Raw genomic sequence first — 27,528 nt, forward strand, 5'->3', positions numbered from 1 at the left:
GGTACACAGACAGCAAACATAATAATAATAATCTGAAGGGAGCTTTAACTCTTTCCTACTCTATTCAAATCTAACAAAAGGTTTTGGCTATAGATACACTTTATTATGCATAAAACTATGGTTAACTTACGGTAAGTACAGCTATATAATAGACAACACTAACACCTGTGACATTGTATGTGCTTTTAAGTACCTAAAATAAAAAAAATGAAAATTCTTTACCGGTTTGGAGGCTTCAGTCTCACTCTTGAGTTTATTTTATTGGTGTATATACAGTACACTTTTAATATCAGATGACCCTTGTAAAAATAGTTGCGTAGCCTATCTAGTGACATGAAGGGTTGCATCTGTATAAAAGAGCTCCATCATAATGTATGTAATAGGAAAGCATGATTTCAAAGTACATACTTGTAAAGAGGCAGCAGCAAAGGTTATATAGAAAAACAGAATACAAGGATAACAAGCAGAGATCACAAAGGGAGGAGGGACCCAACTGTCATGGGATTCAGCAAGGTTAGTCTTAGCAGCGTCAGTATTTGATCTTCAGATGTAAGAGCCACCCAGGGATTTTCACCTTCACTAAGCTGCATTTAACCTTGCACAAATTTGAGGTCTCTTTTCATCTCAGCTTGTAAACTAAATTGAAAAGCATTTTTTTTCTGAGACAAGCACGTAAAAAAACAAAACAATAAAATAGATTGTAGTACTATATACAAACATTATAAGGCCAATCCAACCAAACAGCTATAGCACCCTGATGTTTAGGCAGGGTTGCTCCTAATTTTACCTGCCAGGTGTAGTTACCTTGGATCATTGTTAGGGATCAATTGAGTTCACCCTAAGTCTGGAATTGCTGCACTTCTCTCTTCTGTCGCTAGGTGGCCGGGTACCTGATGACATTAGATAAGACAAGGGCAAAGCAAGGACAGATTAGGAGTATATGGGGTATCTCAGCCAATGGGCAGGGGTTTTCTTAAATCCCTTGGCCTGCTGGGAGAACCTATATATTTGGGTGGAGTCAAGTGATCAGGGTTCTGTGCCACCTGAACGGCTGTCTGGATGGATGTGTGTTATACTGCTAGGTCGAAGTGTGGGCCTATCCCGGGCAAATCTAGCTGCTAGGCTGTCTGAGGGCCTATCCAGAAGCAAGAGAGCAGCATAGGGTTGGGACTGCGGCTTGCAGTCCAACCAGAAGTGACAGTTCTGCCGGCCAGAGAACCTGTCGTGGTCAGAGGTAGAGGGAGCTGTCGCCACTAAGAGACCAACAGTGAGTAGCTGAAGCAAGTACCGGAGCAGTATTCTCATCAACCGGGGACAATCGGGAAACTTCAGCAGGTGTCAAGCCAGGGACCCAGCCAGCGGAGGTGACGCTTGCAGAGCAGCCTTGTGTGCCAAGCCAGGGACCGAGCAGGCTACTGGGGTGCAGCTTGAGAAGTATCTGGAGTGCCAAGCTAGGGACCCAGCAGAGAAGTGGGGGTGACGCTTGAATAGGATACTTAAGTGAAGATTGGAGGAGCTCAAGGGATTCGGTGGCAGTGAATCAGCAAGTCTAGTGAGAGAGGCTGTAGAGAAAGTAAAGGAGTTTGTTACAACTTATGTTAGGAACTGTTCTCAGACTGTTGCCATAGGAGACAGCATTCCTACACATGCAGATGTGGTGTCTTGCTGGATGCCTTTCCCTGTGTGGCTGTCTACCTGTAGCAGTCTCAGAGTCTGCTAATTAACATTGTGAAACAACTACCTAAGGATGTCCTGGCCCGGTGCGTGTCCAAGATGGTGATGGGAGAGGACGCTCTGTAACTGAGCTCCTGGAGTGCAGCCGATATATCCTGCTTTTCTATGGTGCTTAGGCTGAAATTGGGCTGTGGATCAGTCTGGAGTTCACAGCGGAGACTCCGGGACATGCCCAGTGGTAAATCCCACAGCGGCTTCCCTGGACAGAGCGAGAACCAGAGGACAGGCCGCCATCACTGCGCACATGGCATCTCAGACGGAGGCCTCAGATTCCTCCCCTGCCACGGCGGTGGATCTTGCAGCCGCCATGCAGACCATCTCCTTGGGCCAAGCGGCTCTTATGGACAAAATAGACCACCTGCAGACTGACGTGGATTTCATCCGCCGAGATCTGGACTCCTTCCGCGTTCAGGTGGCGAAGGTGGAGCAGCGCGTCTCTGCAATGGAGGATACAGTAAGGGAACACACTGGGGACCTACATACCCTGAAAGTTAAAGTGAAAACCCTGCAAAGTCATGCTGAAGATGCAGAGATGCAGAGAACCGAAATAGGCGCAATAATCTGCGGATCATCGGTACCGGCCCAACTGCATTTACAGAGCACCTCCTCACTGTGCTGCTGCCTAATGCTTGCTTCTCCCCCTTCTTTACTGTGGAGAGGGCCCATCGCATGCCTGCCGCAAGAGGCCCTCAGGGCTCCCCACCACGCACATTTATCTTCAAAATGCTGCACTTCAAAGACCGAGACATGGTGCTGAGGGAAGCCAGGGCCCTACAGGAGTTAAAGTATGAAAATGCTAAACTTATCATTTTCCCTGACTACTCCGTGGAGACCCAGCGCCAGAGAAGCTGCATGCACAGATCAGGCTGGAGAGACCAGTCTCCCGGGTCGTTCAGTGCCTCCAGGACTGATTCCCAGTAAGGGTGGATATCCGGGCACTGCCATATCATATGGTAAAAGTTTCCAGTACAGGAGAGACAACGGGTGTAGGTAGGACTAGCCTGTGGGTAGATGACTGCTAATCCTTGAGGGGTATAGTAAACTCTGTGGAGGAATTTTAACTGAATGAAGCGGTCTTTGGCTGAAATCATAGTGGTAATATAAGAGCCTGTACACTCCTCCCAGTCCTCTGCAGAGATTTCCAGAATATCAGTTAGCCATTTATTAAACGTTTTGTCATAGGTACGGGCATAGGATGTCGACAACTGAAAGTAAAGGGAAGATAGAGGTTTATGAAGAAGTCTAAATGTCAGCAGGCACTCTATATAGTCTGGTTCCAGAGTGACCGGCTCCTGGAGTTGAGCACGAAGAGCATGCCTCAGTTGATGATAACGGAAAGACATAGGGGCAGAGAGAACCTCTCTCTTAAGTCAACAAAGGAAGGAACTCTCCCATTTGTGATGACATGCTTCAAGGCCACAACTCCCCTAGCCTCCCACAATTGGGGGTCCAGAATCTAAGCTAAATGTCGTAGTTGTGGGTTGTCCCAAAGAGGCACATGAGGTGCTTTGAGGAAGCTTAAAGTTTGTACTGTGAGCAGTGAGGGAGCTTGAGTAGTGTACATTGGGCTTTCTGGGACACACAGTTGGTAGTAAGAGAGATAGAGAGGTGCACAGTTGGCACTGAGGAAGGTTAAGGGGTGCACAGTTGTCAGTATGGGAGCTGGGTGCTCAGCAGTGAAGGAGCTTGAAGAGTGCTCTGTTGGCTTTGAGATGTATTCCGTAGTAGTAAAGGAGCTTGAGGAATGCACAATTGATAGTGGAAATTACCTCTGCTCAGAAGATTGCAACTGTAAATAACTACAAATGGTGGGCAGATATGTAATTTTTGGCCAGTGTGAGTTCTTTGTTTTTGTTTTTTGTAAAAAAAAAACACGTATTGAAACAATTGCATATATACAAAACACCATGTTCCAGAACATAAAGAGTCATAAAGAGGCTCAACTGTTACAATGGAGTTTTAAAGGTACAGTAACCAACAGCATACCAAGAAAGTACTAGTCAAAATCCATGCACTACCGCAGAGTCACTGAGAATCAACCCGCCATCCTGCTGTGCGCTTGAGATAGGCTACACCTGGAGATGGTAGGATACAGTAGATATAGATACAAAAGTGTCAACTTAATAATCTATCCATGACTAGGTCTGCCGGAGCTAGGCCAGGAAAATCCAGACAGCCACCCTAGACCCTTTTAAATTTAGCTGGCCAACCCCTATGATGGTAAATAATCTTCCCATATCTGAGGGTAGTACCCATGTGTTTTGCCCATTCTTTAAGAGTAGGAAGGGAAGTGCATTTCTAAAGGAGTAGTAAAACTTTACTTGCCTTAAATAGTGCTCTAAAGACCGACATCCCTGTCAAACTGGTCCATCACCACCTTATCAGCTATGGGCTTATCAGCTTGGGCACCACTTCCAGCACCATCTCCCATTGCTCACCAGGCAAGTCACCCACATCTGGCACCCATTTCTCTGACAATTTGCAGGTGTATGTTGTGAAATAGGTAGACAAAAGCATGGCATAACATTGAGATATAAATCCTTTTTATATAGAGTCTCTGCTGCATCATACCAAAGAAAGGGGTAGGGGAAAGGGAAAAACCCGGTGATAAATGTTGAGCCAAACTGTGTGCTTCAACTGCAAATAATAGAATTGCATAGCCTGGGGCAGTTTGTATTGGGATTGCAACAAAGAGAAGGGCAGTAAGGTACCTCCCCGAAATATGTGTCTCATATGTGTAATGCCATATACAAACCATTTTTAGTGTATAGAAGCTAAGCCAATTCAGGGTACATTAAGTTATTACATATAGTGCTATAGTGCGTAAAGCCTTCTTCCGCCTGCATCTGTTTAGCCTTCCTCCACACCTTGTGCATTCATTTATAAGTGGGGAAAAACCTATTAAACTTGGCAAAGTAGTGAGACTCCAAGCCCACTGGAAGGGAAGGTGAGCGGGTGAAATGCAATACTATAGATAGCGAAGGATCCCGAACCTCTTGCTCCCGTTCAATGCTCTAAACCGGGGCCAACCACCATGTGTTGTAATTGGGCTGCCAAAAAATAGAGGCAGGGCTTTGGAAATGCAATACCCCCATCGCTCTTTGGCCTCTGTAATTGTTCTAAGCGTATCCTTGTGCGACCGTGTTGCCACAGTAGGGAGCGAAAGAAAGAATTAAACGCGCGGAACACTTTAAGAGGCAGTACCATAGAAGTGTTATGGAGGAAATAAAGCAGCTTTACCAAATTAGCCTGCCCCACCATAGAGATCTTCAATTTATGCCAGAATTTGATTTTATCCTGGAATCTGGTAAGCAAGGGAGAGATGTTCAATTGAGATTACAGAATTTTGTGATAATGGACATTGCTGCTCGCAAAGAAGAGTCAGTGTCCCCTAGTAGAAGTAACATGTCATCAGCATACATCATATGCTTTTCGTATATGGTATTAGGTTGAAAGCCCTCTATCTCGGCAGAAGCCTGGATACGTGCCGTCAATGGCTCTATGGCTAGAGCAAACAGCAGAGGTGATAAGAGCACCCCTGCCGTGTGCCCCTACCAAGAAGGAAAAAGGGGAAAACCTTGCCCCCCGAGTCGAATATCAGCCTGGGGTGTGTAATTAAGTAGCCGTACCCAGGAGATGAAGACCTCTCTGAATCCAAATCATGTCAGTTCTGGCCAAAAATTTTTCCACTCAACGCTGTCAGAAGTCTTATTGGCGTTCAATGACAGCACCGCTCTTGACCCCATGTTTCCTGAAGGTGTTTGCATATTAAGGAAGGACACGTCTCAAATTAATAGCCGTGGACTTATGAGGCATAAAGCCTGTCTGGTTGGGGTGACTATATATACAGTATATATACTCGCTACAACTCTATTCAGTCTTGAGTTCTTTGTTTTTAAGTCTACTTAGGCCAGGTTCACACTTTCATGGTGCCTCGACCCACATGTCACTTATTAAACATACGTTGTGTTAAAGCAACACATTTTTTTTAATGAGCTGCCAACACACCCCAACATAGCCAAAACCACACTCGATACTGTTGTGGCACACTACAGTGCAGTTGTCCTGGCATAATGCATTGGGGTGCTATTCAAAATGAATGGCACTACACTAATGCATGCATAGTGCAGTACCTCACGTTACCATAACCCTGTAGTGTGATGCTAATGTAAGATGTGTATAACACTTAATTTAAAATAAAATTTAGCCACATTTTAATTTTTTATAGTTGACATCAGGGGGGCAGCAGGTTTGGCAGTGGAGAGGCCACTGGAATAAGTTTAAGCAGCCCTGCCTTATAAAATTCAATTTTCAACTAATGCTGGTATTAAGATAGTTAATAACTGTGAGGTTGCACAGTTTTTTCGCTGGCGATGGCCAAGTAAGTTTACAGATATATAAAGTGTGGGCAGGGCTGTGATGTTTCGTTCTTCAACATCACTTCTAATGCCCTGTACACACAGTCGGATTTTCCGACGGAAAATGTGCGATCGGAGCTTGTTGTCGGAAATTCCGACCGTGTGTGGGCTCCATCAGACTTTTTCCATCGGAATTTCCACACAGTTTGAGAGCGGGCTATAAAATTTTCCGACAACAAAATCCGTTTGCGTAAATTCCGAACGTGTGTGGACAATTCCGACGCACAAAGTGCCACGCATGCTCAGAATAAATTTTGAGACGGAACTGCTTGGTCTGGTAAAATTAGCGTTCGTAATGGATATAGCACTTTCGTCACGCTGCAATGTTTTAAATTGTTTAATGCAGCACTCTCTCTTCTTCTTTATAATGCTAGAAGAATGAAGTTGTTTTGCTGCTTATATTCACACAGAGTTCTCACAAACTTCTTTCTTTATTATTTATCGTGATTTCATGAATATATTATTTGGATTAGTCACATCTCCCGAAAATAATTTTTTTTTTATGTTTTTAGATTTTGTATTTTTTTTTTTAGTTTTTTAAATCCTGATCTCCTGTTATTTTTTTACTTAATTTTTTTTTAACTCCAGAATAGTTTTGTGTGTGTTTTGTGTGTCAAGTTACCACAACACAATTATTATCTTGTATTATTTAATCTCAAGGAGGTTGGTTGTTGTTGGTGTCTCTTGTTAATTTCACACTGTATTTTTGAAATGTACCTGCCTCCTCACAAACTGTCCTTTTTGAAGGAAAACACACATAGGCAATTATTATATATAAAAAAAATATATATATATTAAGGGGTCCTAACCAAATAAAGAGGGAGGCAACACTGGAGAAACAGCAGAAATTGGCGAAGCCTTTGGCCCCCAGGGCACAAATCAACTATTTTAATGCAAAATTGGAGGCCTGAGGAGTCCTTATATAAGAAGTACAATCTAGTCCAGAAGACCAAGAGATCATGAACAGCAGCAGATGACATACATGTCCCCAGGCTGTGGTCATACAAGAGCCTGCATCTTTTGTCAGATCAGACTGAACCCAGGCCATCACTTTCTTGTCTTCCTTCCACTCTTCCTTCCACGCTGTGTCTGTGGTGTTGGAGTTGTGGCAGGAGGAGGAGGAAGACGATTATGTAATTCACACAGGTGGGTATTTGGTGTGATTTCGCCCCTCACCCCCTTAGTTAATGTTTTATAAAGGATTTCCTCACACATGAGGCATTGGCCCTCCTGCATGTCCTGCAGTTTGGTGGCAGCCATGCAGGCAAAGGCCTCTTCACGAGTGGGAGTGGCTCTGAGGGATGCAGAAGCCTCCTGAATCAGCCTGAGTGCTGACTACTCCACGTTACTCCCCTTCCTAGGTCTTTTGTTTGGAAGGCGGAGGGGAGGAACCTGGGATTCTGTGAGGCTCCTACTGGGCCCTCCCACCTCCTGGCTGCCACTTACCCCTGCCTCCTCCTGGCTGCCACTAACCCCTGCCTCGTCCTGGCTGCCACATTCCACAGCCTCCTCCTGGCTGAGGTCTTCCTGTGTATGAAAAAGGGACATAGTTTTAGTCTTTTTTTCATCAATCACACACAATTTTCCTTGTCAAAAGAAGTTTATTGAGTATACAATGTTATAAAGATACATAAAGTAAGTTTACAAGGATCTACAAAGTAAGCTCATTGTTTTACAGTAGGGTTTATATAGGTAAATATCATGAAATTTCAAATATTAAACATTGGGTTCACGTAAACCTAAATTAAAGATATATATCATTTCCTTAGTTACTTTTGTAGGTATTTAAATGATTTATACCTACTATACATATTGTTTACAAGTAGAGTGTATATAGGTCAAATAAATTCTGATAATGAGCTTTAATCGTAAGGTGGAGAAAAGGAAAGAGAAAGAAGAAAAAGGGTTGAAAGGTAGAGGTATGGTCCACAAGGTTGTCCCGCTCGTCAGTTTATTATTCTTTTTAGTTCTCTTTGAAGCCTTAGAATGGGTGTCTCTGTAAGTCATTTAATCTGTTACCATGGCAACAGGACAGAGTCATTAAAGTTTGACAGGAACTGTTGTTTTATCCAAGGATGCCAAAGTTTTTCAAATTTTGGAATTTGATTTTGATCGATGGCTACCATCTTAGCATGGGACATTATATTATTCATTCTGTGAATTGTTTCTGCTAGTACCAATGTAGGAGATTTCCATGCCTTGGCCACTGTTTGTTTTGCAGCCGTTATTAGTTGGATCATAAGTTTGAATTGAGAGAGTGTTAACCATTCCGGTTTTAGATTAAGTAAAGTTAAATATGGATCTGGTTGTATTATTTTTTTAAATATTTTAGATGCAATCACGAAGACTTCCTTCCAGAAGGTTTGGATTACTGGGCACGTCCACCATATGTGTAAATATGTGCCTATTTCTGGGCATCCTCGAAAACAAAGAGCTGAGGTATTAGGTGAATATTTTGCCACTCTAGCGGGTACAAGGTACCAGCGAGTTAGGACTTTATAATTTGTCTCCAGTGCTAAGATGTTGGGTGAAGATGACTTAGATGTGAGCCATATGTTAGACCAGTCCGTGTCTTCTAAAGTTCGTCCCAGGTCCTCCTCCCACCTCTGAACGTAAGAAGGTCTATTAAGATTTGCTACTCCATATAATTGATTATAAAGTGATGAAATTGTACCTTTAGCAAATGGATCTTTTGTACAGATTGATTCAAAAATGGATAATTGGGATAATGGTGTATCCCCCTTTAGGAATGGTGTATAGAAATTTTTGATTTGGAGATATCTAAATATCTCAGAGTTTGGTAGATCATATTTTTCTCTAAGCGATGGGAATGAAAGGAATGATTTAGATGCTATGAAGTCATTTAGTGTCTGAATGCCTGATGTTGTCCAAGCTTTAAAAGAATTTGGGTAGATCCATGCCGGATAAAAGGCCGGATTTCTGATAAAAGAAAGGAGAGGATTGTGTGGAGATTGTAACTGATATTTGGTTTTTAGTTTATCCCAGAGAGATAAGAAGTGTTTAGTTATGGGATTATGAATTTTAAAGCGGTCTTTAGGATCAAGCCATAATAAATTTGATATTAATAGAGGGTCATTTTCTGAAGCCTCTATAAATACCCATAATGGGATTTCCTGTTTAGCATGGTATTTGGACAGACTGGCCAAATGTGCTGCTCTGTAGTAGTCAGTAAAATTAGGGTATCCCAGGCCTCCTTTATTTTTGGGAAGATGTAGTGTGTGTATAGATATACATGGTTTAGAAGAGTCCCATATAAACGAAGTTGCTCTTTTTTGTACTATTCTCAAAAAATAGGAAGGAATTGGAATAGGGAGGACTCTGAATAGATAAAGCAATTTGGGTAGAATAGTCATTTTGATTGCATTAATCTTCCCTATCCAGGATAAAGGAAGTTGTGACCATTGTTTTATTAGATTTGTGATCTGTCTTAATACAGGAGGATAATTGGTTGAGAATAAGTCAGAATGAGATGCTGTTAAATGAATTCCAAGATATGGGATTGATTTTTCTGCCCATGTGAATGGGAGTGCAGCCCTAGCCGGGATCAATTCCATGTTTGTGAGTGAAATATTAAGCACTAGGCATTTCTTAGGATTAATCATAAGGCCGGATAGGGCTGCAAACCCATCAAGAGCTGGTATTAAGTTAGGACCAGAGACCTGTGGTGATGATAGAAAAAGTAATATATCGTCTGCAAATATACATAATTTGTGTGTAATACCTCCTACTTCAATGCCAGTTATAGTTTGGTTTGTTCTGATGTATTGGGCCATGGGTTCGAGTATAAGGGCAAATAATAAGGGAGATAATGGGCAACCCTGTCGGGTACCTCTTTCGATATTAAAGGCTTCAGATTTGTATCCAGCATATTTTATATAGGCTTTGGGTTTATTATATAATGCTTTGATCCATGTTAAAAAGTGGGGTCCAAAACCCCATTTTTGTAATGAATATTGCATATATTGCCAGGATACTGTGTCAAATGCCCTCTTAATATCGAGAGATAGAAAACATAAAGGGATTTTCCGTTTTTTAGCAATATGTGCCAATAACACTGCCCTGCGTATATTATCGCCTGCCTGTCTATTTGGCATGAAGCCTACTTGATCTCTATGTATTAATTTTCCTATAATGCTATTAAGGCGTTTTGCTATTATTTTTGCTAATAATTTAATATCGAGATTTAACAGAGAGATAGGCCGATAATTCACACAGGAAGTATCATCAGAAAGGGGTTTTGGGATCATACAAACAATTGCCATTAGTGTTTCTTGCCGAAAAGAATGTCCATCTAGAAGTTTGTTAAAAGTTTCAGTGAGAATGGGAGAGAGTATTTCTGAGAATGTTTTATAGTATAAAGCCGAGTAGCCGTCTGGGCCTGGTCTTTTATTAAGTTTTAGGTCTTTTATGGCGTTAGCAACTTCATCTATAGTTATAGGCTCATCCAAACTGCTTTTTTGATTTTGAGATAACTCAGGTAAGGTTATTTTTGAGAAGAAGGATTCAGCCTCTGTAGGATTAAATTAATTGTTTGTCTTGTATAAAGTTGCGAGATGTGAGTGAAATTTATGGACTATTTTAACTGGATTACAAGTGTAAACATTTTTTGATAATTTCAAACGTATTGGTTTGAAAGATTTGTTAGTTGAATTTAATGCCCGAGCCAAATATGTACCTGGTTTGTTTGTATTCATGTAGAAATTGTGTTTGGAGCGTTTGAGGGATTTATTAACTGACTCCGTGAGAAATAGATCGTATTCCAATCTAGATTTTTCCAGATGAGATTTTGTACTCTGAGATGGATTATCTTGGAATGATATGTAGGATGCATTAAAATTGAGTTCTAGTTTTTTTGCTAGATTTTTGCGTTCCCGTTTAAATAGTGCCATTTGTCTTTGTATTGTACCACGCAAGACAGGCTTATGAGCTTCCCACAGTGTTATTGGGGAGATGTCTGTTGTATTATTAATTGATATGTATTCTTTTAAAGCTTGTTCAATGGCCATCTGATGTAGTGGGTGTTTGAGCATTATGTCCGGTAAGTACCACGTTGGGTCATGCGCTTTTGGTATGGCTAAGGCTATAGTAGTGTATACTGCATTATGGTCAGACCACGGAATCGGAATTATATCTAATGCAATAATTTCTGGTATCATTCCTATTGTTAGAAAAATATGATCTATTCTGGTGAAGGTTTGATGAGGGTGCGAGAAATAAGTGAATTTCTTTTTCATTGGGTTACTTTCTCTCCATGAATCTACCAGATTGTATTTGGAAAGAAGTTGAGAAAAAGGTAATATAGAGGTTATTTTGGATGGTGTAAAAGGTGATTTATCTAGAAATGGGAGGAGGACCTGGTTCGAATCCCCACACATTATCACTGTTCCTATTTTGTGTGTATTAATCACTTGTAATATATGTGAGAGGAATGGTGTAGGTTGTTTGTTAGGAGCGTAGTAGGAAATCACCGTGATTGCTGTATCCATTATATAACCCATGAGTATCAGGTATCTACCTTCTGGGTCTTTAATTTCTGATGATAAGGTGAATGGTGTGGATCGGTGAAATGCAATTAGAGTTCCCCTTTGTTTGGTACAGGCAGAAGCCGTGTAAATTTGTTGATAAAAAGGAGAAATATATTTTGGAGTAGAATCTTTGGTGAAGTGTGTTTCTTGGAGGCATACTATGTGAGCCTTCTTGTTATGGAAAGTACGGAAGGCTTTGGTCCTTTTTTGAGGGACATTTATTCCCTGAACATTCAGGGAAAGTATATTCAGTGGTGCCATGGCAATAGATCAAATAGTTTTGACTTACTTTTTGTTATGCAGAGCTGACTGCGCAGATCAACCTGTGTGGACTGAAGAGATGAATAGATAGAAAAGAAACCAGTGAATTCTGGAGTAAAGAGTAAACAAAAAACATACGAGATTAGATGATACATTGTATAAATTATTTTTTGCAAGTAATCACAATTTACCCGTGAAAGAGAATAAATATCTCTCTCAGGGGAATAAGTGCCTTCGTCACACTCCCACATAATATGGTTGGGAGAATGAGGAGGGCTAATGGGGGTACACGGATCTTCCGCTTACAGGAGAGAAGTGCTATGTCAAAAGACATCAAAATGATGTTTCATTAATTGGAGTGCAGAATATAGTTTTTGTTGAAATTATTTATTCCAGGGTGGTTGTATATGGTTAGTCTTGCCCTAGGCTAAATAATTCAGTTAGAAAGGTACTGTTAATAACTTTGGTATTGATGAAGATAGTTTGAATTATTTTGGGATTTTAACCCTTTTAGAGTAAACAATTACATATTTTATTCATACGTAACTGTTTAGATATGTTAACTCATAAAATTGAGGTTGTATTGCTTCAGATTAGAATAAACAAAAACATAATTCTAGGAACTAGTTAGGTAATAATATATTTGTTTTAAGAAAAGAAAGAAAAAGCTTCCATTACTTCTGGATTATTGAACATATTTGTCCTAAAAAGTAATAAATCTATTGTTATTACCTGATAATATATAACTGAACAAGAATTTCCTTATTTCACTTATATATTCTAAGGCTATATGAATCAGAAGTAATAAGAAATATAACTGGAATGTAACATGATCCCACACAGTGTGTGACTATCAGAATGCAGTTACATTCAGTTATAAATATAGTTTTTTTTTTATAGAGAACCATCTCTTAGTATAATAAATGAAGAGATATCAGGAATTAGGATGTCAGTCCATTGAATCTTCTTGGTCCATGGATGATGTGGCATAACGGCCTCTTTTGTGAGAATGGTGATTCCCATTTTGTTCTGAAATTTTCTGGGTGCTGCCTGAAGGTGAAGATGATGCCATTCTTCTGCGTGTGGGAGTGTTGCTGCTTGTGGGTTCTGTCAGATTTAATTTTAAAAGGGTTTGTTGTAGTTCATCTGCTGATCTGCTTCTGTAAATTGTACCTTGGTAGTTAAATCTGACTGAAAAGGGGAAGCCCCATTGATACATAATGTTGTGGCGTTGCAGTTCCATTAGTTGGGGTTTCATGGATCGTCTTTTAGTAATAGTAAGTTGGGATAGGTCAGCAAAAATTTGATAATTGTGTCCTTGAAAATTAAGTTCCTTTTTTTCTCTTGCAGCAATTAGTATTTGTTCTTTCGTTCTGTAATAATGAAATTTTGTGATTATATCACGTGGGGGTCCATCTTTCTTTTTGGCTGTGAGGGCTCTGTGTACTCTGTCCAGTTCAAAACGTTCAATAGGGATATCTGGCTTTAGTTCTTGTAATAGAGCAGTAATAGTAGATTGCAGGTCTGTCACAGTTTCAGGTATTCCCCTTATGCGTAAGTTTGAACGTCTGGCTCTATTTTCGTAATCTTCGAGCTTAGTTTGAAGTATTAAATTCTCTTTTTTTAATTGTTCCAATTCTGTTATATTTTCTTGGGTTGTAATTTCAATTTCATCCATTTTTATTTCTAAAGCTGCGGTGCGGTTTCCCAGCTCTCTTATTTCTTTGGTTAGGCTTTTTGTTATTTGGTCTGAGGTTTGTTTTAAAGCCTTATGAAGCATCTTTTCAAATTGTAATAATATTACTGGGGATACTGAGGAGGCTTGTGGAGAAGTTTGTGAGAGGATTTGTTCTGTATCTGACTCAAATGGAGAGTCTTGCTGTGACATTTTCTGTCTGTGAGAGCGCCCTGATGCTGTATATTGTGAGGTGACTGGAGCTGCTTCAACTGCAGTGAGTGCCTGTGAGCTCTTTGTGAGGTGATTTTTATTTCTGCCACGGTTTCCTCCCAGTACCATATTTCCTGCCCAAACTTTCACAGTTTGTTCCCTGGGGCAAAAAGGTTCAAATGGATACCTTTTGAGCCTGCAGGCTCCGCTTTGTCCTTCTCTTCTCTCCTCAGCGGTGTGGAGCTCTAACAATGCATGTCTGCTCTGCTAGGCTCCGCCTCCTGCCCTCCACAATTTTCATCTCATGACTGTTGCAAATTGAATGTTATCAAATATAAAAGATTATCATTCTGAGCCCAGTTATTTTGTCCCAATTATTTTTGCCCACTACTGTCTATTGATATGTAAAACACTTTATTAATTCAGCATTTAGTGATCAATAATAAAATCTAGTAAACATCATTTATTTATTGACCAGAAATCTGTAGAACAATGCTATACCTGGCTCAAGCTGGGCTCCTCCACTTCTTCCTGGCTGGAAATCCCAGGTTGGACATCGGAAGCCTCAGCTGGGGTGGAAGATAGGGTGGAAAGTAGGGTTGAGAGGGATTCCCTGACTTCAGTCTGGTCTGTCAGAAATCGCAGTCTCTCGTAGTACCAGAGCCTGGGGACATAAACGTCATCTGCTATAGCTCCGGATCTCTGGGAATCCTGGACCTTCTTGTGCTCCCTAAGATAAGTGCTTCTCAGGCCACCAATTTTGGCTTTTAAATAGGGGATGGTTGCCGTGGGGACCACCGGCTTCACCAACTCCAGCAGTTTCTCCGTCTCTGCCTGCCTCTTTTGTTTATGATTATAATGCGGGTGTTTGACCTGCCACAAACAGGGCAGCTCCCTGTACTTGTATATAATGGTGTTCCGCGCTTAGGACGGGCTTATAACCGAACTGCAGCCCCCCTAAAAGAGAAAGCACCAATGGTGCAATCCAATAATTGTGTAGTCTAAAGAAATAGGGGATTGGCGCTGTTCACTGATAGAGAATGATAATGAATAAATCAATAAACTATACAAACTGCTAACAAAAGGAAAACATAACCCCTCAATGTTGGGTGGATAAAACGTGTAACACAATATAAATACTTGTTAGAAAATGGATATATGTGCTAAAAATGGTCAAAGGATGTGCAGAATACCTAAATTGCAAAAGTTGTTATCACAAAATAAAATTAGTAAATAAAACACCAAGCATTAACAAAGGTGAATGATCAATCAGGTGTATATATAAAAAATACAAAAAATATGTATGTGTGCAATGAAAGATATGAGTGGGTATACCTAAAAAAGGGGGCAAAACACCGTGTTGCCCACTGGAATTAAATATGTGTACTAGTGAAGCTGAATCGTGTTGAAAAAATGTAAGAATATATATAAAAAATGTGAGAATATATATAAAAAGAAAGAACAATCAGCATGTAGTGTGCAGACAATCTGAGTGCACAAAAAAACAAAAAGGTGAAAAAACCAAAAAGAAAATGAGAGTCCAAGCAACCAGATCAATTATTTCAAAAAAAATATATAAAAAATTATATCCGTGAATAAAAAACAGTTATGCAGCCAGCTGATATATCTTCAAAGGTTGCGGATAGGTCTGTCCCAATGAGTATATGCTGTCCTGTGTGGAGTCCCCTCTAGTGCCCCCACTCACCAGAGTGCCCAACCCCTGCAGGGGTAATGAGCATGTAGATGATCCGATGATCCAAGCGTTTGGTGTCCCCTTCACCACCTAATTTCCACCTGTGTCACCCGATCGCTTTCAAAAGGCATCCATCCGGAACAATTACCATGTGCAGGGAGAAGAGAAGAGCCTCATAGTGTGATTCCGAATATATGTTTATTAAACTCAAGTGAACAACAAAAAGAAATGAACAAAATAAAAAGCTCAGAGGTTAAAAACAAAATGGCACTATGCCGGCTGGCTCCACATGAGAAGCCGCAGACAGTGCAATGTGAGCGGCTTGCGTTCCACAGCCGTCTGCCGGAACCGGAAATACAAGGCAAAACAGAAGTGAGAAAGGACGTATGCGTACCAAGAGGCCACGCCTTACGCGTTTCGTCATCAAGACGTCATCTGAGGCGCGGCCATCTTGGTACACCATACGTCTATAAATACTGCACGGAGGCGCCACGGAAGCCAATCAAAGAGGCGGTCTCTGACAAACACATCCGCCCTGCTGATGAAACAATGGGTGGATCGGTATGGTGTAAGGGGAGAGGATATGCTGTTAAGCACCCCCTGGTGGAAGTTGAACCAATTGGTTTCCAGGATAAAAAAGAAGAAATCGAAAAGAGCGCCTCCGTGTGTGCTAAAAACATAATACCACCATTTAAGCAGAACAATCTGTACACAACGAAATATATTAAATAATGAAAAAACTAAAAACCATTGTGGCATAGAGGAATATACAAAAGAGGGAGCAAGGTCATAATACAAACAATATAATGTCATGTACACTAAATTATTTAAAATGAGGATATACTGTCGAGATAATACATTTATATAAAAAAACACAAAAACTGTGTAAATTAATTCTGTATGAAAATAATTTTTTTATGAAAAATTTTTTTTTTTTGGAAAAATCTTTTCTTTTCTATTAAGTTCTTTTGTATAAAAAATTATCTATTCTAAATGTCCTTAATTACATGATATGTTCGACATTGTAAAAAAACGGATAGAAATAGGTAAAATAGATACATCTGTAAAATCAGAATCCAGAAGTGGATAAAAATAAAAATAAAAATAAAAAATGATAAAAAATAAATAAAATAATACAAAATATAAATATGAAATAAATATGGCCCATAGCAATTATAATATTTCAGGTGTGAGGCCTAGGAAGTGCCAAGTATAAGGTGTACATCCAGGCTCCGGATATTGGGGGGTAAACCCCTAGATCAGAGTCTGGAATCATAAGAGCAGCAACATTGCTATCCACGTCTCAAAACGCGCTGTGTGTGAGCAAAAAAGGGGCTACCATAGCTTAAAAGAGTCGATGGGGTGAGCCTTAGCGTAAAAATTAATAAGGAAGGGGGAACATGGGTGCCCAAAGTAAATCGGCTGTATTACTATCCACATCTCGAAGAACACTGTACTTGAACAAAGAAACATGGGTGCTATTGATTCCTTGAAGTTACAATAGCCTTTCTTTGTTCACGTACAGTGTTCTTCGAGATGTGGATAGTAATACAGCCGATTTACTTTGGGCACCCATGTTTCTTTGTTCACGTACAGTGTTCTTCGAGATGTGGATAGTAATACAGCCGATTTACTTTGGGCACCCATGTTCCCCCTTCCTTATTAATTTTTACGCTAAGGCTCACCCCATCGACTCTTTTAAGCTATGGTAGCCCCTTTTTTGCTCACACACAGCGCGTTTTGAGACGTGGATAGCAATGTTGCTGCTCTTATGATTCCAGACTCTGATCTAGGGGTTTACCCCCCAATATCCGGAGCCTGGATGTACACCTTATACTTGGCACTTCCTAGGCCTCACACCTGAAATATTATAATTGCTATGGGCCATATTTATTTCATATTTATATTTTGTATTATTTTATTTATTTTTTATCATTTTTTATTTTTATTTTTATCCACTTCTGGATTCTGATTTTACAGATGTATCTATTTTACCTATTTCTATCCGTTTTTTTACAATGTCGAACATATCATGTAATTAAGGACATTTAGAATAGATAATTTTTTATACAAAAGAACTTAATAGAAAAGAAAAGATTTTTCCAAAAAAAAAATTTTTTCATAAAAAAATTATTTTCATACAGAATTAATTTACACAGTTTTTGTGTTTTTTTTATATAAATGTATTATCTCGACAGTATATCCTCATTTTAAATGATTTAGTGTACATGACATTATATTGTTTGTATTGTGACCTTGCTCCCTCTTTTGTATATTCCTCTATGCCACAATGGTTTTTAGTTTTTTCATTATTTAATATATTTCGTTGTGTACAGATTGTTCTGCTTAAATGGTGGTATTATGTTTTTAGCACACACGGAGGCGCTCTTTTCGATTTCTTCTTTTTTATCCTGGAAACCAATTGGTTCAACTTCCACCAGGGGGTGCTTAACAGCATATCCTCTCCCCTTACACCATACCGATCCACCCAGTGTTTCATCAGCAGGGCGGATGTGTTTGTCAGAGACCGCCTCTTTGATTGGCTTCCGTGGCGCCTCCGTGCAGTATTTATAGACGTATGGTGTACCAAGATGGCCGCGCCTCAGATGACGTCTTGATGACGAAACGCGTAAGGCGTGGCCTCTTGGTACGCATACGTCCTTTCTCACTTCTGTTTTGCCTTGTATTTCCGGTTCCGGCAGACGGCTGTGGAACGCAAGCCGCTCACATTGCACTGTCTGCGGCTTCTCATGTAGAGCCAGCCGGCATAGTGCCATTTGTTTTTAACCTCTGAGCTTTTTATTTTGTTCATTTCTTTTTGTTGTTCACTTGAGTTTAATAAACATATATTCGGAATCACACTATGAGGCTCTTCTCTTCTCCCTGCACATGGTAATTGTTCCGGATGGATGCCTTTTGAAAGCGATCGGGTGACACAGGTGGAAATTAGGTGGTGAAGGGGACACCAAACGCTTGGATCATCGGATCATCTACATGCTCATTACCCCTGCAGGGGTTGGGCACTCTGGTGAGTGGGGGCACTAGAGGGGACTCCACACGGGACAGCATATACTCATTGGGACAGACCTATCCGCAACCTTTGAAGATATATCAGCTGGCTGCATAAGAACTGTTTTTTATTCACGGATATAATTTTTTATATATTTTTTTTGAAATAATTGATCTGGTTGCTTGGACTCTCATTTTCTTTTTGGTTTTTTCACCTTTTTGTTTTTTTGTGCACTCAGATTGTCTGCACACTACATGCTGATTGTTCTTTCTTTTTATATATATTCTCACATTTTTTATATATATTCTTACATTTTTTCAACACGATTCAGCTTCATTAGTACACATATTTAATTCCAGTGGGCAACACGGTGTTTTGCCCCCTTTTTTAGGTATACCCACTCATATCTTTCATTGCACACATACATATTTTTTGTATTTTTTATATATACACCTGATTGATCATTCACCTTTGTTAATGCTTGGTGTTTTATTTACTAATTTTATTTTGTGATAACAACTTTTGCAATTTAGGTATTCTGCACATCCTTTGACCATTTTTAGCACATATATCCATTTTCTAACAAGTATTTATATTGTGTTACACGTTTTATCCACCCAACATTGAGGGGTTATGTTTTCCTTTTGTTAGCAGTTTGTATAGTTTATTGATTTATTCATTATCATTCTCTATCAGTGAACAGCGCCAATCCCCTATTTCTTTAGACTACACAGCTCCCTGTACTTGTCTATGAACAGGGGGAGGAAGTTGTGATCATTGAAGCAATCCATTTTATCTGCAATACACAAGACAAACCCTAATGTCAGGCTAAAGTCTCCTAATCTTGTCCCAATATAGGCCTCAATCTATAAGCAGTATAGGCCCAAGTTTAAATGTTACCTTCGTTATCACGATCGGCGCTTCCGATACTCCTTCCTCCGCTCACAGATCGTACGCACGACGCACGCGTGTTATACTTTATATACACCGCCCCTGACGTTCTTTCTAGTCTATTCCCCGCCCCTTTCCTTTCGGCACAGTGGCGGAGAGCACATGGTGGAGACATGTGCGTGATAATTACAGCAACGAGGAGGAGGAGGAAAGCCCGGAGCCAGAAACGTCACGATCCCGGAGGAGAAGATTTAAGGCCTCAAATATGGCCTTTGAAGAGATGGTGGAGATGGTGGATATATTGAAGAGGGCCGACTGTGATGGGAAGTATGGACCTTACCCCAACCCAAATGTCAGAAAGGCCAACATCATGGCTAAAGTTGTGAAGAGTCTGCACAGGAATTTTGGGGTACGGCGATCCAAGGATCAACTGAGGAAGCGGTGGTCGGACCTCAAATTAAGGGAGCACGATCAGGAGAGTGCTGAAAAAAAGTAAGTAGTTGTCCTGTGTTCCTATTCTTTATTTTTATTACGTTCATGCTGCTCCATGTGCTTTTCTTTACTGTTGTACAGTTTAATGTGTTTAATTTTTTGCAGTTCAATACATTTTTTCTGGCCTACTTCTCTTGAAATAAGTTTGTTGTCTAGATGGGTTTGTAACTAGAATGAAATGCAAACTAGATTCAGTGTAAGGAGAGGACACTCAGCAGCTGTTTACACATCTAGACCCTGGAGCACTAGTGTGGGACACAAGAACACCCTTTTTATTAGGGGGCCCACACAGGTGCTCCCTAACTTATTGCAGGTTTATTGTTGTTTTTATGACTAATTTTTGACATATTATAGAAAAGCCAAATATTGAAGATGCACACAGTGTGTCAACATGTGCTATCTGTGTATAGAAAACAGATGTAGATATGGCGCTGTTCTAGTGGGGTAAATTTTGATGGTGAACCACCGTTTTGTGCCTTGTGTGGTCTCCTGGGCTAGGTATGGAGGCTAAATAATTTAAATTATATGTACTAAATGGCAAGAGCCTTAAGCACTGTGTGTGTGCACATATATCACAGTGTTGTGCTAGAGGTTTGTGGTGTCTTGTTGACAATTACGCTGGTTCAAACCAAAATATGTGGATGAATAAAACTTAATAAAATTAGTGGAAAATACAAAATAAGATATATAAGACCCAGCATGTTACAGCCTCTATAGCCCAGTTTGCGGTGAGTTTTAAATTGTGCTACAGCCTCTGGCGGCTGCTTACCAATATAGTTTCATTAATCCTAGAATGTGTTCCTATGTATGGTGGTGTCGATTACACTCCATGAATATTAATCATAAATATAAAATGCTCATTTTGCAAGTGGAAAGCTGGGATCTTATTAAATATATGCCCAATGCTATATCACATACCGTTGCATTAATGAATGATAAAGTGCAAAAAGTGCTTAATGATCAAAAATATATGTGCTAGTTTAGCATCTATTAATTAACAAAGTGACTTGTGCTTAAAAAATTAATTAACAAAGTGACTTGTGCTCCAAAAAAAACAGTGCTTGCTGGAAAAGATAATTTCGTTTTTTAAAGTCTTTTTATATGGCTCAAAAGGGTGTCCTCATTGGAAGACAATATCATTAAAAAAGCTTCTTATCCAGGTGCTGGCTTGGTGATGGTGCTTCTTAAACGTGCTCCTAATGTGCTTGCACTCACCGGATAGCCTCACCCCTGCAGGGGTATACGCGGTCACAGTATCTGCCACTGTGTAGCAGCCCTGGATATCTCTGGTCCGTGCTTTGAATGTTGTTTAACGACTTTAAATATGTTCACCATAAAAGAGAGGGAATGCCCATAGTGTAAAACTGTTTTGAAAGCTTTATTTTAACATAAGCAAAGATCGTACTTACATTTTAAAAGGTAAATATAAGCATGAAAGGATAAGATCCATCACAAATGGCCTGTGTTCGTCTGACTGGAGGTGACGCAAGACGTTCGTAAGTCCCGCCCTACGCGTTTCGTCATTGGACGTCCAGCAGGTTAAAGACAGCGAAGGGAGGCTTACATCCAGCATTCAGGTCTCCTCAGAACTGATAGCTGTTTTACCTTAAAAGGTAATTACTACTTATTATTAATGTGACCTAAAAAATTGTTATACAACAAACATGTTGGTTTGTTCAAAAACTCTTTTAGAAACACACATGTGATTGTGCTTTGATTAAAATATTGATAATCAACAATGTGTGGCTTTTTTTTAAATGCTCAAAAGCAGTTTTTGGAGTAAAGTTGTTGTTTTCAGTGACAATGGGTGTTATTTACTAAAGGCAAATCCACGTTGTACTACAAGTCCAGTTTCAGTGCAGTCTCAAGTGCACTTGTAGTGCAAAGTGTATTTTCCTTTAGTAAATAACACCCAACAGTGCTTTATAATTTTACACAATCACGCCATTTTCATGACTCCCCAAATTTCAGTCATGGTCAACTAAAAGAAAGCCAAGCAGTAAATCTAAGCAAATATTTTTTCAGTTTTTTAACCACTTGCCGCCCACCATATAGCAGAATGACAGCGGCAAAATGGTTTCAATATCCTGACTGGGCGTCATATGATGTCCTCGGGATATTGAGCCAATGCGCGCCCCCGGGGGCGCACATCACGGCGATCGTTGTTGCGGTCTGACAGCCCGCAACACCGATCTAGGTAAAGAGTCTCTGATGGAGACTCTTTACCACGTGATCAGCCGTGTCCAATCATGGCTGATCACGATGTAACTAGGAAGAGCCAGTGATCTGACAGACGCGAGTAGAGGAGAGCCGATCGGCTGCTCTCCTGACAGGGGGGTCTGTGCTGATTGTTTATCAGCACAGCCCCCTCGGATCCTACCCAGGACCACCAGGGAAGCCTCCCAGGACCCCCAGGGAAACCATCCACACTGGACAACCAGGTATGCCCCCTAGACCCCCAGGGAAATACTAATTAGTGCCCAGGCAGCTGCCAATCAATGCCCAGGCAGCTGCCAATCAGTGCCCACTCACAATGCCTACCACTGCCAGTGCCACCAGGGATGCCGCGTATCAGTGCCCATCAGTGCCATGTATCAGTGCCCATCAGTGCCACCTATCAGTGCCGCCTATCAGTGCCCATCAGTGCCACCCATAAGAACCCATCTTTGCAGCCTTTCAGTGCCCATCAGTGTCACCTATCAGTGCCCATCAGTGCCCACAAGTGCCACCCATGAGTTCCCATCAGTGCCGCCTATCAATGCCCATCAGTGCTGCATATCAGTGCCATCCATCAGTGCCGCCTACCAGTGCCTATCAGTGCCGCATATCAGTGCCCATCGTCAGTGCCCGTCAGTGCCCGCTCATTGGTGCCACCTCATTGGTGCTGCCTTATCAGTGCCTGTCAGTGCCGCCTTATCAGTGCCCATCAGTGAAAGAGAAAACTTACTTATTTACAAAAAATTTTAACAGAAACAAAAGCAAAACTTTTATTTTTTTCAAAATTTTCGGTCTTTTTTTATTTGTTTTGCAAAAAATAAAAACCGCAGAGGTGATCAAATACCACCAAAAGAAAGCTCTATTTGTGGGAACAAAATGATAAAAATTTAGTTTGGGTACAGTGTTGTATGACCGCGCAATTGTCATTCAAACTGCGACAGTGCTGAAAGCTGAAAATTGGTCTGGGCAGGAAGGTGTATAAGTGCCCTGTATTGAAGTGGTTAAAATATATTTTTATTTAAAAAATGTCTCAGACATTGTCTGGCATATCGATGGCCCCCCTACCCGCAAAGTATTCCATGTATCTTATACGGACCTCGCGGGCACGCTGGGGGGGCAAGCCAGGACGGCCAGCTTCAAGCGCCATCAGGTCTGGTTCATTAATATTAATTCCGGCCTCAGGCCCAACTGAGCCAGTTCCAAGAATTTCTCCTTAAAAAGTTGTGGAGAACACAGCAAGCCAGGATGATGTGATTGAGTTTATATTCCGCCATGTGTATCGGTGTAAGAAATAGGCGGAACCGGCTGGCCATTATTCCAAACGTGTTCTCCACCACTCTTCTGGCTCTGGCCAGCCGCTAATTAAAAACCCTCTGGTCAGGGGTGAGGGTCCTCATAGGGAATGGCCGCATAAGATGGTCCCCCAGCGCAAACGCTTCATCCGCAATGAAGACGAATGGAAGTCCTTCCGCATTGTCTTCTGGAGGTGGCAAGCCCAAGCTGCCATTCTGGAGATGCCTGTAGAACTCCGTGTGGACGATGACTCCACAATCTGACATCTGGCCATTCTTCCCCACGTCCACATACAGGAACTCGTAAGTAGCCGACACCACTGTCAACATCAAAATACTATTGAACCCCTTGTAGTTGTAATAGTATGACCCCGAGTTGGGGGGTGGGACGATGTGGATGTGTTTCCCATCAATTACCCCGACGCAGTTGGGAAAGTCCCACCGCTGGGCAAAGTGGGAGGCCACAGTCTGCCATTCCTGTGGGTTGGAAGGAAACTGTGGAGTCAAACAAAAAAAAAATTAATAATTTTGCACATAAACATTGAAAGCAGATTAGACACAAACATTCTTGGCCAACATCAGTATACCATTTATTTTAGGGAGTATTTAAAGACAAAGGTATAAGGTCCACCTATCAGATTCCTCCCCCCCTCTCATGGGCTATTTTAAAAATTTTAGGGGGGGTGGAGATGTTTTGGACAGGTAACCCTCTCCACTTCATTACGAGATGAATGCCTAAATAATGTGTATTACTTTGGCCAGCCCCTCCTGACTTACACTATTGGCAGCCCACTGGACAGGTAAGAAGTGTCATAATACAAAGATATAAATACACACTGTACACATTTTAGCACATTTTTACATTCTGCTATTACCTATCAAGATAATAATAGGATACAAAAACTTTAAACAGTACCATTTGAAAGTATTCAGGCAGGCCCTTGCACTACATGTTTTCGGGAATTCATACAGAAATCTGACCACAAAAGAGGTAGGTATAGTGTGTATGGGTTTGGCAAAGTCAGCAGATAGAGGATTGGTATCAGCTGACTTAGCAGTTGGGGGGGAGGGAGGGTTCCAAATGATTTGGGAATCCAAAAAAAAAACCCTCTGGCACTCTGCCTGAATTTAAAGCACAAATAACATTTTTACAAATTTTATGGGTTGTTTAGGGTAAAGCACTACTATGGAGCTGACAAAATACATTGTTAAGTGACTAGACGAGGTGGATATAGGCCCAGGAGAGCATGCTGGGGAGGTTAGTGAAGGCAATTATGCATGAAGGACAAAAAAAAAAAACAAAAAAAAAAAAAACAGCATGCATGAGGACAAAGGGGACATTCACAGCATATTACAATCGTGGTAATTAGGGAATGAGGAAACACATAAATATATTATCAAACATTAAATACAATAAAATGTGATGTTAAAGGATAAAAATCTTACCTTAATATAGTCCTTCTGCAGGACCTGGATGATGGCAGAACAGGTCTCTGGGATAATGATCCCCAGAGCCTGGGGGAGATGCCTGTCGAGAACTTGAGGTCCTGCAGGCTTCTCCCCGTCGCCAAGTACCGCAACATGGCAGTACCGCAACGAGGCCAAAGTACCACCAAGTACCGCAACGAGGCTTAAAAAAAAACCAAAAAAAGGCAAAAAGCACTGCAGAAACGCTCAAAAGCAAACTGCATAGGTGTGAATGGGGCCTTAGTGTCCTTAGAAGAATTTTATTCAAGGATAATTTCTTTGAAAGGTTTCTATTTGCTGTATAGCTTGTAGAACTACAGTTTTTTCAAAGGATAACCTTCTTCTTGGTGGTAAAATGGCGTTTTGGGAAAACTAAATTCTGAGCCTGTAATTCTGAAACTCCTTTTTATCGGAAAAGAGTAATATGAAAATCCTGACATGACTAAATGTGCAAAGAGCACAAATTAAAACTTCTTTCCCTTTGATAATTTATTTTGATATTTTCTTCTTATCTAAAAAATGATTCATTTTTGCAAGTAACAGGTGTACATTTCATCCTGAAATCATCTCATGAACACCAAGAAGACATCTGCTGCCACCTAGGGGAAAAATAAGAGTACACATTTTCTGCTTTAAAGTGTAAACAAACATAGGATCATGTATAGAAGTGCCTGAAAAATCTGTGTAGCCAGCTAAGACCAATCAGCATCTGTCTTTGTTTAACTATATAAGTGCAAATTGTCTGCCTTTTCAATGGGTCACATAGATTACATAGATCATTTATCTGCATGTATTAAACAAATAATATTATCAGTTGTTAACTCACCATTGTGAAGAATCAACAAAGCTGAACCATTGAAATTAAATCTGCAGGTTCCCACCTATAGCAAAGCCCAACATTTAAACAGATTCAAAAACAAATATATTCAAAGTCCATCTATTAAATTAAGAATTTAATCATTTAGAAGTAAGGTATTGCGTGTCTTAATTCTTCTCTTATAATTTATCATAAAGCATATAAAGTTATTCTTGTGGCACCAGTTGTCATAAATCATATCACATCCTAAAAGTTTAAAATGTGACTCCATTTCCATTTGTCAGACCGCCATCTGACAAGAGGTATGGAAGCAGGTGCAATAGCATACCTCGACCAATGGACCTTCAGCACTAGTAGAGGCGGCTGTGCATGCACAAAGAGTACTTTTCAGCCATATATTGCACACCTATGTTTAGTTTAGATCCTTAAAACACATTTGTAATCCAGCCACAGATATTGTGCCATACTTAAAGGCAATATATTGTAAAGTATTTTGGCCATATTTTCCTTATTATGTTCAGAACTAAGAAAAAATATTTTTTAATTTGTCAGGTATTATATTATATTGCATGTAAATGTTTAACATTTGTATCTACACAACCAGAGCTGGCTCTGTGGGCAAAACAGTGGCAATCCTGACAATAAATACTGATAACTAGTCAATTTTATACAAAACATAGGCAACAAATGGGCAATCTTTACAAAATGCATACAGCAAACAGATAATTGTTACGATATTCGACAACAAATGGGCAATCATTACAATAAATAGGCAAAAACATGGGTAATTGTGATAATATACGGACAACCAACGGGCATTCGTTACAATACACAGAAAACAAGATGGGTAATGTACTGTATACACCTGAAGAAGAAGTCTAGCACTTGTGATTTCTAACAACTTTAGTTAGCTCCTTTCATAATACTTTTTGCCTTTTCTACCTCAATACACAGGAAGAAACAGGCAATACCTAAAATATGCAGGCAACAAATGGGCAATTGTGAAAATACAAGGCAATAACAGTGATAGCAACTAGATCCCCCCCAAAAAATGTCAAAGTACAACATTGCTTTAAAAAAGTAGTTTTCAGATATCCTAATTTATAGGGCCTCAGGTGCATCCCCTTACATAATTAAAGGGCCACACATAGTTTAATATAACTACAGAAAACTGTCAATGACTGCAGACATGCAACAAGAGAACAGTTCGTGTCAGGATTTGAACCCTGAACATCTGCTGTGAGAAGGCAATATCTCTTCTTGTTGAGCCACCTGGAAGGTTGGAAAGGTACTGGGACAATTCCTTTAATGATCCTGTCTTAAACCTTGTTTGTCTTGAACCCTAAATTCTTTGCTCTTCCCATGAACTTCCTGGTTTAAGCCATGTATCTGCACTTCCTGTTTGCCATATTTTTGTGCTCTCTCCAGCCAGTATATACAAGTGGAATCCAGCAGACATCTTGCAAAATTTCAGCGCTTTTTAGCATAAGAGATTAATGCAGGAATCTGACTGGAAAGATTCCACATGCTGCATTTTTGCTCATAAATATAAACTTTGTGCGATATAATTGTTTAGCACATAAGGCACAATTTTTCCATAAATAGATTGTTTATTTTTATGTACTGTTTTGCGCACCTCAGAATGTCACTTATGCACTAATCTATTTAGTATCAGTCTCAATTTATTAAGGCAATTACCTCACATACTATTGTGTACACATCAGTCACTCTTTGTTCATCCAATATATTGTGTTACATATTTTAACACAGGGAAAAGTGCACCATTTAAATTATTAGTATAT

The sequence above is a fragment of the Aquarana catesbeiana genome, linkage group LG03, assembly GCF_042186555.1.
Source record: "Aquarana catesbeiana isolate 2022-GZ linkage group LG03, ASM4218655v1, whole genome shotgun sequence".
NCBI lineage: Eukaryota > Metazoa > Chordata > Amphibia > Anura > Ranidae > Aquarana > Aquarana catesbeiana.